Below are 10,302 nucleotides of genomic sequence, written 5' to 3'. Positions count from 1 at the left end.
AGTAAGGTAACCCTTAGGTTTTTTATTTGAGCGAGGACGGTCTCTCGAACTCAAGACAAAAAATAGCCCTTAGGCTTTATGGTCGAGTGAGTTCTTGCTCGAACTCGAAGTAAAGTAACCCTTAGGTTTTTCATTTGAGCGAGGATGGTCTCTCGAACTCAAGACAAAAAATAGCCCTTAGGCTTTATGATCGAGTGAGTGCTTGCTCCAACTCGAAGTAAAGTAAACCTTAGGCTTTTGTAAGAAAGATTGTTTATGGCTTTGTCCCCTTTTTGGCTTGAAAGAGTTTCTTATCATTCGTATTTGTGAAACTTGTAATACCTTAGCATGAAATAGGGAATTGTCCGAGAGTTCGAATAATTTTGAACTCATTAGCGTTTTCGAGGCTTGATAATATCGAAGCCTTTTATGATTTTATCGGGGGGTAGCCTTTTTAACTGGTTTATGATTGATTTTGAAGGCCTGTTTTGTTACGGAATTCGGACGTCTCTGATTCGTGTTAATTCGGTCGTAGCCTCTTTAGTCTGGGATTTGCGTCTTGGGATTATTTTCCCATTTTACTTTTGAGCTTGCCCGAAGTATCAGTCCCCGAGTGGGGTGGTCGTGGCCTATAAATATCCCTTTTTAGTTCGGGATTTGCCTCTTGGGCTTATGATCTTCGGAGTTTATATAATTCGATCTCGTTGATTTTTCGGACGGCAGTCCCCGATTTGTGGGGGTAATTATTCGAACTCCAGTCATGGTCGGCCCTTAAGCCTGTTTGCATAATAGATCGAGAATATGAAGTAGAAGAACCTTTCTGAGGTATGAGATATCGGTAAAGAAGAAATTTCTCTTTATAAGTCATTATACATGCGTACATGTTTTGTGTTAGGGCTCGAGCAAACTACGCGGGCATGGTTCGTTTGACCATTTGGCCCTTACAAATTTTTTCTATCGAGAACCTGTTGCCATGAAGTAACTTTCTTGCATCGAACTTGATTTTCGAGGGCAATGCCCCCAGTATTCGAGGTTGATTGTAAAGAGGCCTCGGATACTGTTGAATTGTTCCAAGTTAGCACGATCAGTGGTTGCCTCATTAAAAACCTCGCCAGACCTAAAGGGAAAAAGAGTGCAACGCGTTCTTTCAGACCTAAAGGCTTCGTGTTGAAGAATCCATCCTTGTTTCTGGTCGAACACCTGCAAGGGTTAGTTTCGAAATACAAATGAACATGGGAGGGTCATACCTTAGCAGTAGTATCGATTTAGGTGCGATACATTCCAATTGCTCAGTAGTTGTTTGTCGTTTATCATACCTACCTTGTAGGATCCTTTTCCGACGATTTCAAGAACCTGATACTGTCCTTCCCAGTTCGGACCCAGTTTTCCTTCATTCGGATTTCGGGTGTTCAGGGTGACCTTTCTTAGCAACAAGTCCCCGATTTTAAAATGTCGAAGATTAGTTATTCGATTGTATTACCTTTCGATCCACTGTTTTGGGCGGGCAATCGGACGAGAGCGGCTTCTCGTCTTTCATCCAACAATTCTAGGCTCGTATTCATGGTCTCGTTATTTGACTCTTTTGTTTCATATCAAAACCTGATGCTAGGTTCTCCGACCTCGACCGGGATTAGAGCTTCAGCGCCATAAACCAACGAGAATGGTGTTGCTCCGATACTAGATTTCGATGTTGTGCGGTATGCCCATAGGACCTCGGGTAGTATTTCTCTCTATTTTCCTTTGGATCCGGTCAATCTCCTCTTAAGATTTTGGATGATGGTTTTGTGGGTCGATTCGGCTTGTCCGTTTCCACTGGGATGATAAGGTGTTGATAGGATCCTTTTGATCTTATGATCCTCAAGAAATTTAGTTACTTTGCTGCCGATGAATTGTTTTCCATTATCACATACAATCTCGGATGGCATCCCGAATCGACATAAGTCTATCACTTTCGTTTCTCTGACTTTCTCGAAAGCCTGTGCTTCAACCCATTTAGAGAATAATCAGTCATAAATAAAATAAACTGAGCCTTACCTGGAGCCGATGGGAAGGGGCCAACGATGTCCATTCCCCATTTCATAAAGGGCCATAGAGATAGGACCGGGTGGAGTAGTTCCCCGGGTTGATGAATCATGGGCGCATGCCTTTGTCATTTGTCGCATTTTCGAATGAACTCCCTTGCATCCTTTCTCTTATCGGTGGGCGCATGCCTTTGTCATTTGTCGCATTTTCGAATGAACTCCCTTGCATCCTTTCTCTTATCGGTCTAATAATACCCTGCTCTTATTACTTTATGGACCAGTGAATCGGCACCGGAATGATTTCCAAAAGTGCCCTCGTGAATTTCCCGTAGGATGTAATCAGTATCTCCCTGTCCCAAACATATTGCCAATAGTCCATCGAACGTCCTTCTAAACAGTGTTCCGTCTTCAGACATAGAGAATCCTGCTGCCTTTGTGCGCAGAGCTCTCGATTCTTTTGGATATAATGGAAGCTTCTCGTTCTTAAAGTACTCTATGTATTTGTTTCTCCAATCCCAGGTTAAACTTGTGGAGTTTATCTCGACGTGACCTTCTTCGATTATCGATCTTATGAGTTGTATGGCAGTCCCCGAGTTAAGTTCGTCATCTTCGACCGATGAACCTAAGTTTGCAAGAGCGCCAGCTTCGCTGTTCTGTTCTCAGGGTACATGTTGCAAGGTACATTCCTTAAATCGATGTAGAGTCACTTGTAGTTTATCCAAGTACCTCTTCATTCGATCTTCTCGGACTTCAAAAGTCCCGTTAACTTGGTTTACCACGAGGAGGGAATCACACTTAGCCTCTATGACTTCTGTTCCTAAGATTCTAGCTAGTTCGAGACCTGCAATCATGGCCTCATACTCGGCCTCATTGTTAGTCAATTTTGTAGTTCTGATAGACTTTCTAACTACATTACCTGTGGGTGATTTTAGTACGATGCCTAGTCGAGACCCCTTCGCGTTCGAGGCACCGTCTGTAAAGAGGGTCCAGACTCCCGAAGAGGTACCCGATTTTATCAGTAGTTCTTTTTAAATCTCGGGTACGAAGGCTGGCATAAAGTCAGCCACGAAGTCCGCCAAGATTTGAGATTTAATAGAGGTTTGGGGTCGATACTCAATATCGTACCCACTGATTTCTATGGCCCATTTGTTCTATATGGGCCATAGAAATCTTGGCGGACTGATTTCTAGAGGCTGGCATTAGTTTCCTCGAGGCGCTTATTAAAGCAAGCGCTAAATTTTCTAAGTGTGGATATCTAGTTTCGGCCTCGCCTAAGATCCGACTTACGTAATAAATAGGGAATTACATACTTCGTTCTTCTCAAACCAGGACTCTACTTACCGCTATCTCTGAGACAACGAAGTACAGGTAAAGATGTTCGTCCACTTTCGGGGTATGAAGCAGCGACGGGCTCGATTAATACCATTTTAGCTCCTCCAAAGCCTTCTGGCATTCCAGAGTTCATGCAAAGTTGGTCTGTTTCTTAAGTAGTGAGAAATAGTGGTGGTTCCTATCTGAGGATCTCGAAATGAATCGTCCTAGGGCGGCTATCCATCTCGTTAGCCTCTGCATGACCTTTACATTATCCACTATCGTGATATCCTCGATAGCTTTGATTTTATCGAGGTTGATCTCGATTCCCCGATTGGATACCATGAAACTAAGAAACTTGCCCGAGCCAACCCCGAATGCACATTTTTCGGAGTTGAGCTTCATATTGTACTCCCTCAGTATATCGAAAGTTTCCTGCAAATGCTTTAAATGATCCTCTGCTCGCAGGGACTTAACTAACATGTCATCAATATAAACTTCCATTGATTTTCATATTTGTTTTTCAAACATTCGGTTTACTAGGCATTGATAAGTTGCACCAACATTTTTCAGACCGAATGGCATTACATTATAACAGTAGGTACCGTACTTAGTGATAAACTAGGTCTTTTCCTGGTCCTCCGGGTTCATCTATATCTGGTTGTACCCGGAGTAGGCATCGAGAAAACTGAGAGTCTCGTGGCCGGCTGTGGCATCGATCATACGATCGATATTAGGCAAAGGGAAAGAATCCTTAGAGGCATGCTTTGTTCAGGTCTTTATAATCTATACACATTCTAAGTTTGTTTCCCTTCTTAGGGACTACCACCACGTTTGCTAGTCATTCAAGGTATTTTATTTCTCGAATGGATCCTATTTTAAGAAGTTTGGTTACCTCGTCCTTGATGAAGGCATGTTTGACCTTGGACTGGGGCCTTATTTTTTGCTTTACCGGATGGAATTTCGGATCCAAGCTTAGTTTATGAGTGGTTATTTCCGGTGGGATCCCTGTCATGTCAAGATGGGACCAAGCAAAACAGTTTATGTTAGCTATAAGAAATTGAATAAGCTTTTTCCTTAAGCTCGGGATTTAACCCCGTGCCTAGGTATACCTTTAGCTCGGGCAAATATTTGATTAGTGTAATTTGCTCCAGTTCTTCGACCGATGATTTGGTAGCGTTGGAATCATCAGGGATCATGAAGGATCAAGGGATCCCATAATCATCATCTTCGTCAGTCTTCTGATTCTCTAGTTGGGTCGAGGCTGACGTTTGTGATTGCCATTTGGTGTCTCGTTTCTCCTTCGAATCTGATCCCTTTGTCGATGATAGTGATGATATCCGAATCACTTCATCGACAACAAACATTTCCTTTGCGGTCGTTTGCTCCCCGTATACCATTTTGATTCCCTCTGGTGTTGGGAATTTTAGAACCTGGTGAAGGATCGAGGGTACTGCTCTCATGTTGTGGATCCACGGCCTCCCGAACAGGTCATTATATCTCATGTCACCCTCGATCACGTGGAACTTCGTTTCTTGGATTGTCCGGCCACGTTTACTGGCAAAATTATCTCGCCCTTAGTAGTTTCACATGCCATATTGAATCCGTTTAGTACCAGGGTTGCGGGCACGACCTGGTCCTGTAGACTGAGTTGCTCTACGACCCTTGATCGAATGATATTGGTCGCACTATCTGGATCAATTAACATACGCTTAAGTTGAGTTTTATTCATAAGTACAGATATTACCAGTGCATCGTTATGGGGCTGCATGATTCCTTCCACATCTTCGTCACTAAAAGGCAAGGTTCTTTTAGGTAAGTAATCTTGAGTTCGAGATCGCTTCTCTCTTATAATCTACGTCTTAGTACATTTAAGCACCGACCCCTGGGGGACATCGATCCCTCCGATGATTATATGGATGATGTGATGTGGCTCTTCTTGTTCATTTTGTCTATTGAATTCTCTGGTTTTTAAATGGTTCTTGGCCCAGTCACTTAAAAACTCTCGAAGTTTCCCTTCATTGAATAACTAGGCTACCTCCGCTCTCAACTGCCTACAATCTTCCGTTCTGTGGCCATGGGTGCCATGATACTTGCACATTTGATTGGGATTTCTCTAGGCTGGATCGGACTATAGAGGTCGAGGCCATTTAGTATCTTTGATGCGTCCGATAGCCGACACGATGGCGGATGCATCAATGTTGAAGATATATTATGATAACCGCGGTGCTTCCTTAGGTCCGGTAGGCCTGTCGAACCCATTCTTGTTCATTAGCCCTCGAGACCTTTGGCCTCGATCACTTCTCCTTTCACCTCGTACGGGGTTGCGTCCCGGTTCGTTACCCCTACGATCTCTATTATACGGCCGGTATCAGTCCCTGCTCGACATTAGTTCTCGGTCGATGTTTCTTTTTAATAACGGACCCGGAACCCAACTGGTCGTCTTCGACTCTAATCTTCGATTGATATCGATTGTGTACATCGGCCTAGGTAACAACTGGGTACTCGATCAAGTTCTTCTTCAACTGTCGTGAAGCCATCGAGCTTCATTCGTTCAGTCCTTGGGTGAAAGCTTGAACGGCCCAATCGTCCGTGACCGTTGGTAGATCCATTCATTCCATTTGGAAACGAGATACGAACTTTCTTAGCATCTCGTTATCCTTTTGCCTTACCTTGAAAAGGTCCGACTTCCTGGTCTCGACCTTTATGGCTCCGACATGTGCTTTTACGAAAGAATTTGCAAGCATAGCAAGAGAATCGATAGAGTTAGGCGGTAAATTATGATACCATATCATTGCTCCCTTTGACAGGGTTTCCTCAAACTTCTTTAATAATATGGATTCGATCTCGTCGCCTTCTAGATCGTTCCCTTTGTTGGCACATGTGCACGTGGTGACATATTCGTTGGGGTCGGTCGTTCCATTATATTTAGGAATTTCGGGCATGCAGAACTTCTAGGGGATCGGTTTGGGAGTTGCGCTCGGGGGGAAGGACTTTTGTACGAATTGTTTGGAATCCAAGCCCTTCAATATTGGTGGTGCCCCCGGGATCTGATCAACCCTAGAGTTATAAGTTTCTACTTTTTTGTTGTTTTCTTCAATCCTCTTTTCTCCTGACTCAATTCGTTTTGTCAGTTCCTCGAGCATCCTAATAATTTCGGGATTAATCCCCGATTCTTGTTCATTTGATTTTATTACAGCTGGCCCTATTTTGTGAGTGACTTCTCGGGGTGGACCGGGCTCGGTCCTGCTCGGTGACTGGATTTGCCTCTGCAACTGAGCTATCGCAACCTGTTGAGCTTGTAACATTTCGAAAATCATACGCAAGCTAATCCTGTCTTCTCCAACATTTTGGGTGTTTCGAAGTGCAGAACGAGTTCCACCATGAATGCTGTTTTCGGGGTTGGAACGTTGGTTCGCCTCAATAGCCACATGCGAATTAACGTCAATTGGATCTACGGACCGAGTTCCAACGAGGTCAACGAGTGGCCTTTCATCCCCGGGCGTCAAGTTGTTATTCTCATCTTGAAGGCCAACTTCGTTGTCGATAGGTAGGGCCATTAATTGAGAGTTCATCGTTTTTAACCTGAAATCAAAGACACTTCCAAGAGCAAGTGTAAAATAGTGTGTTTTACAGAGATTCGTACTAAATAACCACTATTATCCTTAGCCCCACGGTGGGCTCCAAACTGTTTACCCGAAAAATAGATAGAGTTGAATTTATACGTAGTTCTAAGGATATGTGGTATAACTTAGTACAAATAGGAAAAATAAGTAAAGATATATCGAATATTAACTGTAAAAAATAATGAATACAAACCCAATTTGAATAGAGAGTGATTGATAAAAGAACAAGATGAATCAATATCAAAGCCCAAAAAGGATAATATTTGATAGATGTTATGTAAATCTGAATAAATCTAAATGTGTGAATGAATGAATATCTCTCTTTTACAGATATAACCACTCTTAATATAGTGGAGGAATCCTACTTTGGATATAATTAAAAATACATAGTGAGGATCTCATGATAGATTAATTAATAAGCTTTTTCTTGATTCAAGCCGTAATTTCTGCCGAGATTCTCTCCCCAAATGCAGGTATAACGGCTTTTTTGTTCCTTGGCTCGGTCTCGATCCTGGCCGGTCTCAGTATTGATCGGTCTCTGGGTCTCGAGCTTGATCTTGACTCGATCTCGGTATTGATCGGTCTTTGGGTCTCGAGCTCGACCTTGACTCGCTCTCGGTATTGATCGGTCTCTGGGTCTCGAGCTCAATCTTGACTCGATCTCGGTATTGATCGGTCTCTGGGTCTCGAGCTCGACCTTCCAACTTCATATCACAGCGCGATATTATAATGACGAACCTCGGTCCATCATGCTCCAATCTTGATTAATCACACGAAGGACAAATTCGATTTTGACAGTATACAATGTGATTATGTCACCCACCTTTTCGTCAAATCTCGTGGCTTGCTTTTTCATTAATATTTTTTGCCTCCTTAATTAGAAAGAGAAACTTATGTTTAACATTATGAGTCACCAATTTTATCTTTCTTTTTCAATTCGATAGGAAAATTGATATAATTAATTATTGTTCAATCACTAACCAACCAATAAAATAGTAACACGAGACACATACGTAAATGGCCGGCTAGGCTTACTCTCTCGAACAAGTAGTTTTATCAAGATTTAACATCAGTGGGTTGTGAATTAGTTTGATTTTTTAATATGCATACATTTTAAATATCTTTTTTCTTATGTACACTTTAAGGTATGAATAAAAAGGTACACTTTAAGGGATGTTGGCCATGTGGAAGAAGAAAAGAAATTTTGTTGGATTTATATCGAAATATATTTTTACGCTAATTTAAAGAGTTTGGAAGAAGGCAAACCCTTACGTCATTGTCGACTCGTATCAGGATTGTTTAATTCTTTGGACCATGATTTTTTTTTTTTTGATAACACTGTGAATCAATATTGATAACAAACAATAAGTATACACCTATAGAGCACCTCGAACACAGAACTTACTTTTAGGAGGAGAGCTATGGATGAGTAACCACTAGTTACACAGCAATCTCTTAAACAAAACATTGCATCTCAGCCCTTTCCTAGACTTTTTAAGCAGGTCAATCCTATCTCCTATCTCTTTTTTTTATGTGTTACAATAATCTCAACATTTATAGTTATACTCCTGAAAATTTTCCAGTTCCTAGCATTCCAAATATGGTATACTATTGCTGCCCAGAGTGCAGCTATGACTTCCTTCTTTACCTGCTGCCATTTCTTCCTTTTTATTATGTATAGAACTCTTTTTATATCTCCTGGTTGCATCTGAACACCTGCCCAGTGCACTTTTACAAAAGAATGACAACTGCCTTAAATCACTTCCTATAATAAGGGCGGTCTTACCAAAAGATGTGAATGCAAATAAAAAACATCTCCCGGATAAGTATCACGATCGGCGATCGCGTAGTCGATGGACAACAAGTGAATATTCCCGTATTGCCCCTTGTTGGTCCCGAGGAACGGAGGAGGATAGGTTAGCCAAAAGATGGTTATCGGTTCAACGTAAGATGTCCTTGCTTTTTCTGAGTAAGAAGGGGTAGAGAAAATGTCTCGAACCAATATTCGAATACCAGGCCCTATGACGCTGAAGTAACTCATGCCATACTCCTAGGAAAAGCTCGAACGACTTTGAGCAAGAGACATTAAGGTGTCTCGAATTAATGTGGACCATGGACAGTCCACAAACAGATGTTGATTTGTTTCCACTACTTGATCAACACATAAACTAGATTTGTCTTCATCCCCTGTATGTGAAGATTAGTTAGCCATTCCTTAGTGAGCAATTGAGCAGTCTACCTTGAGTAGCAACTCACATGATGATCCTACGTTTTGGTTGAGCTACTGCATTCCAAATAAGATCAGTTGTTGTCAGTCTCCTATGAGGACCTATAATGGCTATGTAATGGACGATAAATTTTTATCTTGGCCGCATACATAAGTGGGCTTTTAAACTTTGTTTTTTTTTAAAAATATTATTTGGACACCTAAACAAAGGGTTATTCCTATCAAGCACTCCAACTAAATCCTATCTGTGCCAATCAAACACTGTCCAGATTGTCCGCAAAAAACTTTTAAAAAAATTAAGTGCGTTTATTACAGTTGCCTCTTAACACCCTAAATTTAATAACAAATTGTTCCAAATAATTAAAACCTTTCACTTAATAAATTTAACCCCCAAAACAAATTGAAACTCATTTCATAAAATGGAAAACCCGATTATCCCAACTTGATCCCTCTCTTCATCAAACTTTTTTACTCTGCTCAATAAACTAGAAATTACCCTCTTAGGTTTCTTAAGAATTTTATCGTCATACCGCCTGAAAAAATTACAAGCAACTTTGCCTTCGATGTTACCAAGAATAAAAATGACGATATGGGTTTAAGGAGTCTACGAAATAATAATTCGGAAGCAGTCCCACAATAACAAGAAACTTCTTTTAAAGAAGGTGATTTCTATTTGTTCGACATTATGAGTCACCGGACAAGCTAATACCCACATCAATGAGTGACCTTCAAAGGAGCCACAAACACTTCAAGATGTGAAGAAGATGAGACCCAATTCAAGAGAGCTTCAAAGGAGTGAGCTTTATATGCAAAAAGGGGCAAACAAATTAAGAGAAAAAATCGACAGGTTCTGTCTAAGGGGAAGAAGAAAAGAAATAGAAGAATGAGGATAAAAGTTAGAGCTTTAATAGGAATAATATATTAGAATATATAAAATAATCATAATATGGATATAATAATAACAAATCAACAAGTTTTTCTTATTTTCACGTGCACCACACATTGTGCCCGTCACTTGACATAGATGAGGTTTAGTTGGAGTGACTCGTAGAAACTAAGTGTCCAAGTAACAAAAAGGGCTAAGTTTAAGGCTCATTTATGTATTCTGCATTTTATCTTTAATTTCACGACTTTTTCG

Source organism: Nicotiana tomentosiformis, chromosome 7 (genome assembly GCF_000390325.3).
Source record: "Nicotiana tomentosiformis chromosome 7, ASM39032v3, whole genome shotgun sequence".
Taxonomy (NCBI): Eukaryota; Viridiplantae; Streptophyta; class Magnoliopsida; order Solanales; family Solanaceae; genus Nicotiana; species Nicotiana tomentosiformis.
Note: the sequence above shows the minus strand (reverse complement) of the source record.